Source organism: Nesoenas mayeri (genome assembly GCF_963082525.1).
Source record: "Nesoenas mayeri genome assembly, chromosome: 9".
Taxonomy (NCBI): Eukaryota; Metazoa; Chordata; class Aves; order Columbiformes; family Columbidae; genus Nesoenas; species Nesoenas mayeri.
Window position 1 is genome coordinate 23,304,969 of NC_137557.1, and position 6,212 is coordinate 23,311,180.

Here is a 6,212-nt window from a genome sequence, read left to right on the forward strand (position 1 = left end):
GAGAGATATTAATTATTACTTATACAGCATTATTAATTAACTCTGCGATCCTCTCTAACAAAATGTAGAGTTATTAATAAAATTTTGTTATGAGCTCTCACTTCACGGCTGCTTCCAGCTGCATCAGAATTCTGGGTTTTCTTCTCACACCCTTCTTAAATTTTGTCAGTTCATCTGCTAGGAATTGTCAGGCAAAATGGTGTAAAGTTATGCAGTATCAGTAGGTTATATGGACACCCTTTAAAATATACTCATAACAGCTTTTGTAGTGATTATTTGAGCCAAGGCATACCTTCTCTAGTACGGGTTTTCTAGTGTGAAGAAAGCTCAGAAAATCCTTTTTCCTGCTTTGTACAAGATATCTATATTTTGATTACCTCTTATCTGAAATTAAAGAGAGAAACCTGGCAACACAGATTTCCTTTAAAGAGGGACGTCTGAGTTCATTCTGTCACCTCTGTATAAACAGACATAGATGCAGTAGCATGGTATTAGGAAACAGTCTATCTGCCTAAAAGGTAATGGGGAAAGTCTGTATTTCAGGCAATAGTTAATTAATTAAATCCTGAATTTGCTTCTTGGAGAAGGTGTCAGAAGTAACATTAATAAGAATGTAAGTAAGCATTAGTGAACAAAGGGGTGGCCATAATTTAATTCCAGCAAAAGATTTGCAAATGGAATGGCAAAATAAGGGTATAAAGTATAAAAATTAAGTATAAAGTATAAAACTGTTAAAGTATAAAATAAGAGTATCAATAAATACCAATGTATCCCACAAACAAATACGTATTCCTCTTCCCCAGAAAGAGAGAAGGGCTTGTCTGGGAGCACACACTGAGAATGTATTTAATCACTTTATTCCTCATTTGATCTGACTTCAAGATTGTGGTCTATTTCTGCCTGGTCTGTTATCAGTCTTTTTCACAAATTATATTGATTATATCTGACAGTACAGTATATATTTCTATCATTTCTATAGAAAATGCTATTCATTTTGTAAAGGGTGTGCTTCAGTTTTATCAACAAATTAGCACATGCTGCCTCCAAGTAGAACTGTCTGCCTATGTTTCCTTTCTTCCAAGATGGCAAAATCGGAAAAACCTTAGAACATATTTCACCAGCAATTGCTTTGTAATTTTTTTAAGTTCTAAAATTCATAAGCAAATTTTCAAGGACAAGCACTTCTGTGAATTTAAGCCTTCAGAAAAACATTTGGCTATACAATAGATATGCAAGGCAACAATTGCCACTGTCGTAGTCTTTATTTTAAAGCTGATGAAAAATAATTTGCTAAGTTTGTGTTTTGTAAAGGATTGTGACTGCTTAACTTGAACTCTCAAATCATGTTCTCAGCATAGTACTACTGACCTAAGGTCCCACTGAGGGTGAATGTGGTCTATTTTTTACCAGCATTTATTGATTTCCAAGATTGAAATTACATTAATCAATAGGATTTTATTTTGAGGTGGTTTTGCTACAGTCAAGAAATCAGACAGGAACAAATGCATCCTTTTAACTTGTGTGGATTGCCGGAACTACAGTGGTGTTCTGTACATCTTTACTGATGAAGTGTATAACTGAGTTTCTCCTAAGGTATGCCATTTCCACAGTGAATGACTTGGGGATCCAGTCATGAGAGCTCATCAGATAGAAGGTGACATGAGCTACATTTCCCCAATAAAGTAGATACTTGATTAAACTCCTGTGGCACTAGGGGCATGACAGAAATAGAAATATTTCTGGCAGTGTTCATGCTAAATGACACAATTCAGCCTTCAGTACAGTTGCCATTTACAAAGTGTGGGTAAGTATTCATTTAACTCCTACTTCCATATGATTGTGGGATCATATCTTTGTTATCACAACAACTGGTGTTTGACTCTTGATAGATAGCAACCAAAGTAATGAAAAGTACTATATGATATTTTATGCATATAGTTTTCAATGGTATCATGGTTGAAAAATCACTGTATGATGGCTGCTGCTTCCCTCCCCCTTTTGTCATTTTTTTCTTATATTTGAAAGAAGACTAAATAATATTTTTAGAAACATACATTTTCCTAAGCTTGCTGTGTGTTTCTCTATAGTTTGTACTGCATACAGAATCTAGCTGAATTAAAGGCTGAGGGCATGTGTACCTTAAACGTACTGTATTCAAGAAGCTACACTTCATGTGTCAGCAAATAAGAATCTCAAAGTATATTACCTACCTGAATTATAAAAAGTAAGTTTGTGTCAACATCTTATGCGTTGAGCTGGAGTCTCCCAGGAGTATGGTTGTCTAATTGTCTGGAAGCAGAGATAAACATATGGGGGATTATATGATTTACTGGGGTATATTAGGCTTAGTCAGGTCCTGAGCTGGCCAATTATTGATACTTTATCTCAGTGATTTTTATTCAAATAGAATTCTCCCTGTGTGGTTTTATTTTCTCTTGAGGAATGCTGGTAAATAACTGAACAAACTTTAGGATACTTTGCCTTTCTTTTGCACTTTGTAGAAGAGAATATATAAATTATGTTCTTATTTGAATTCTCCTCTCCTTGTTTGTATTCAGATGTTGCTTCTATATTGAAATCAAGGCCAACTATCAGGGTTAATATTGGAGAGCATTAATAGACAGTGGACGTTGCATAATACCCCAGCTGAATACAAACACACAACTGAAAATCCTCTAACGCCCTGCCTGACTTCATCATCCAAATTAGCTGAGCATCCTACTGCTTTGAATGAATCAGCTAGGAACCAATAAATCCATTCTTACTATGGTGTCTGCACTTCAGTCAATGTGTTATTTGTTTATAGATACCTCATGCTAGATCCAATAAGAAGTTTGCAGTGAATTATTTGATCAACAGTAGTTAGTGATGAAGGCTGCTTTGTCATGTGGCAGCTAGTAGTACGATACCATCTACCTTGCTAACTGGTATAGATGGCTTATATAGATTGCAAGAGATGGCAATGAAGCTGCTGTGGATCTTCCTTAAGAGCCCATTACATGTCTGCATCAAAACTCTTAGCAAATGGGGGAGTCAAAAAGGGTTTACCATTGGATATCCTTTGGGGATTGGCAAGCCCTCCTGTTAATGGGGCTCAGCATGAGACATTATGTTTGTCACTCTAAGTTTGAATTTGTTACTATATTTAAAAAATAAAGTACCTGGAATTTTAGAAAATTTACATAAATGAAATTTATATGTCTTGTGATGGATTCCAACACAATGCTAGATAGAAAAGAAAGGGCAACGCCACTTAGTCTGGAATGGGAGATCTTTCCTTCTATTCTTGTAAATACAGATAAATAGACGAGACTTGCCGCTCCAGCTGCATGTGCATACATCTATGAGGCCCAAATGGATTCATCTCAGGGCACTGAAAGAGCTGGCTGATGTCACTGTGAGGCCTCTCAATGATTTTTCAAAAGTCTTGGGAGTCTGTAGAGGTCCCAGTTGACTGGAAGCTGGCAAATGCTGTCTCAATTTTCAAGAAGGGGAAGAAGGATGACCCTGGTAATTTACAGGCCTATGAGTCTCACATCAGCACCTGGTGAAATTATGGAGCAGGTTATTCTGGGAGTTATTGAAAAACACTTGAGAGACAATGCAGTCATTGGTCACAGCCAGCACAAGTTCAGGAGGGGGAAGCCCTGATTAACAAACTTAATTTCCTTTTATGACAAGGTCAGTCATCTAGTTGACCAAGGAAAGCCAATAGATGCAGTGGTTTTGGATTTTAGTAAAGCTTTTGATATTGTCTCTCACAGTATCTCACTGAATAAAAGGTCTAGCGCACAGCTCAACAAGCACCTAATATGTTGAGTGAGCAACTGGCCGATGGGTTGGGCTCAAAGGGTTGTAGTAAGTCAGGTTACATCAGGCTGCTGGCCAGCCAGTGAGGTTCCTCAGGGCTCAATTTTAGGGCCAGTGCCCTTTAGTGTTTTTATAAATGATCTGGATGCAGAATGTATATTAAGTTTGAAAATTATACTAAAGTAGGAGGAGCTTGGGAGTCCCTTGAAGGTAGAGAGGCCTGAGGACAGAGGAGTCTGGATAGACTAGAGAGCTGGGCAATCATGAACCATATGAAATTTAACAAGAGCACTCTACATTGCGTTGATGCAGCCCCACCTTGAGCACTGTGTGCAGTTTTGGGCATCTCAATATAAGAAGGACATCAGACTATTAGAATGTGTTCAGAGAAGGGTGACTAAGAATGGTGAAAGGTTTTGAGAGTAAGACTTAGGAGGAGTGACTGACGTCACTTGTTATGTTCAGCTTGGAGAAGAGAAGGCTGAAGGGTGGTCTCATCACAGTTTACAACTTCTTCTAGGCAGAGGTGGGGGGAGAGGTGTGGATCTCTCTCTGATGATCAGCGTTAGGACATGAGGAAATAGAATGAAGCTGTGTCAGGGGAAGTGCGGATTGGACAGAAGGGAAAGGTTCTTCAGTGAAAGGGTGGTTGGTCAACAGGTTCCCCAGGGAAGTGGACAGAGCATCAAGCCTGTCAGAGTTCAAGAAGCATCTGGATGACACTTTAAGTCATATGGTTTAGTTTTAGCTAGCCCTGTGAGAAGCAGGGATTTGGATTTGATGATCCTTATGGGTCCCTTCCAACTTGAGATACTCTGATTCTGTTTATCTTCAGTAGAACTAGTGCCAGTGTTGAACAGTTGCATCCAACTCCAGTTCTCTGAAGTTGGAAGAGGTATTTGAGAGAAAGCCATGGTTGCATATATGCAATTAAGGAATTAACATAAATACCACTTTTCTTGTAGTTTGCTTGAAACATCAGTGATGAACAAGATGCTTGCAGAAGAACAAACCAAGCTTAAATTCAAGTGCTAAGTCATTGAAGAAACCTAAATATATGGAGACCTATTATTTGTCCCAAAGGAAGGGATGCAGAGGTTTTAAATTCGTTTCTGCATTTTTAAATGTAATGCACATTTATGATACTAATCTGTTGTATTAAACCTCACTCTCCCAGATACAGCAAATACCTTTTTTCATATAGTTAATTTAACCAGAATTCTATCTCACAAAGAAACTAGAGGTAGTTGTAATCAGAGAGGTGCTGATTTTTTTCCCACTTCTGTTATGTTTTAATAGCATTGTTTTGACAAGAAGTGGTTTGAGGTTGTATAGAATACTCAGACGTGTACTAATGTTTTGGTTAAAGAATATGTTCAATCTTTCTTTGAAAGTGCAATCAGAGCAACTGTTTGTCAGTGCCAAAGCTAAGAAGTTATATGTCGGAGACTGACCAAGGAAAATAAGCCCTATGTATCTGTCTTTATTGCTTCTTATTGCACCTTATCGCTCATGCCAGAACTGGAGACATAAAATGAACTTGAGATAGTTCTTCAAAAGCCTATAGAGACCTGTATTTGACTGAAATCAACAGGGCTGCCATTGGCCATTAGCAGTTTGCTAAAGTATTTGACTGAGGCCTCACAATATTCTGTGAGTCGTGCATAATTTCCCTTCTTTGCAGGAGGACTGAACAGTCTTGTTTAATTGGACTATGTGCACAGATGTATAGGAAGTTATGGTGTTTAATATCACAGAGATGGCAAAGAGCACATGTGGATGTTAAGGCAGAATAGCATTGGAACTAGCAACCTCAGTCAGAGCTAGTGATGTTCTGTGAAGTGAGGGCGAACTTTTGTGAAGAGTTTTGTTTAGGTTTTTCCCCAGCTTTTTACTTTCTTATATCTTTATCTTAAACTGCTTAAGCAAAATATTTATTATTATAAATTCTGTTTGCTTTACTTAACCTATACTGATACTAATCCATGAAAGGTGAACATAAAATAAATAAGGGCTTACCAAGTAAAAATATCACTCACTTGGTTTATCAGTTTGGAAAGTAAGTCAGAAATAAGGACAATAAACTTCAATTTGCTTAAACAAAGAAAAGGCTAAAATAAGCCTCTCTTCAAGTTTTGTTTGTTTGCTTAATTATTATTATTACTATTTCCAAATAATTTTATGTGTCATTGACACTAATTGCAAAAGAAGACATATATCTTGACCATTTTATTTATCAAATTATATAAGATAAGCATCTTATTAAATTATATAAGAAGTCTGACCTGGAAAATAATAGTCCAATGCTGCATCAGTTTATTTTTATGAGCTCTTACAAACTGATAGGATATCACTTTATTGTTTTAAAAAAATATTCAGAAGCTAAAATGATATCCAATTGA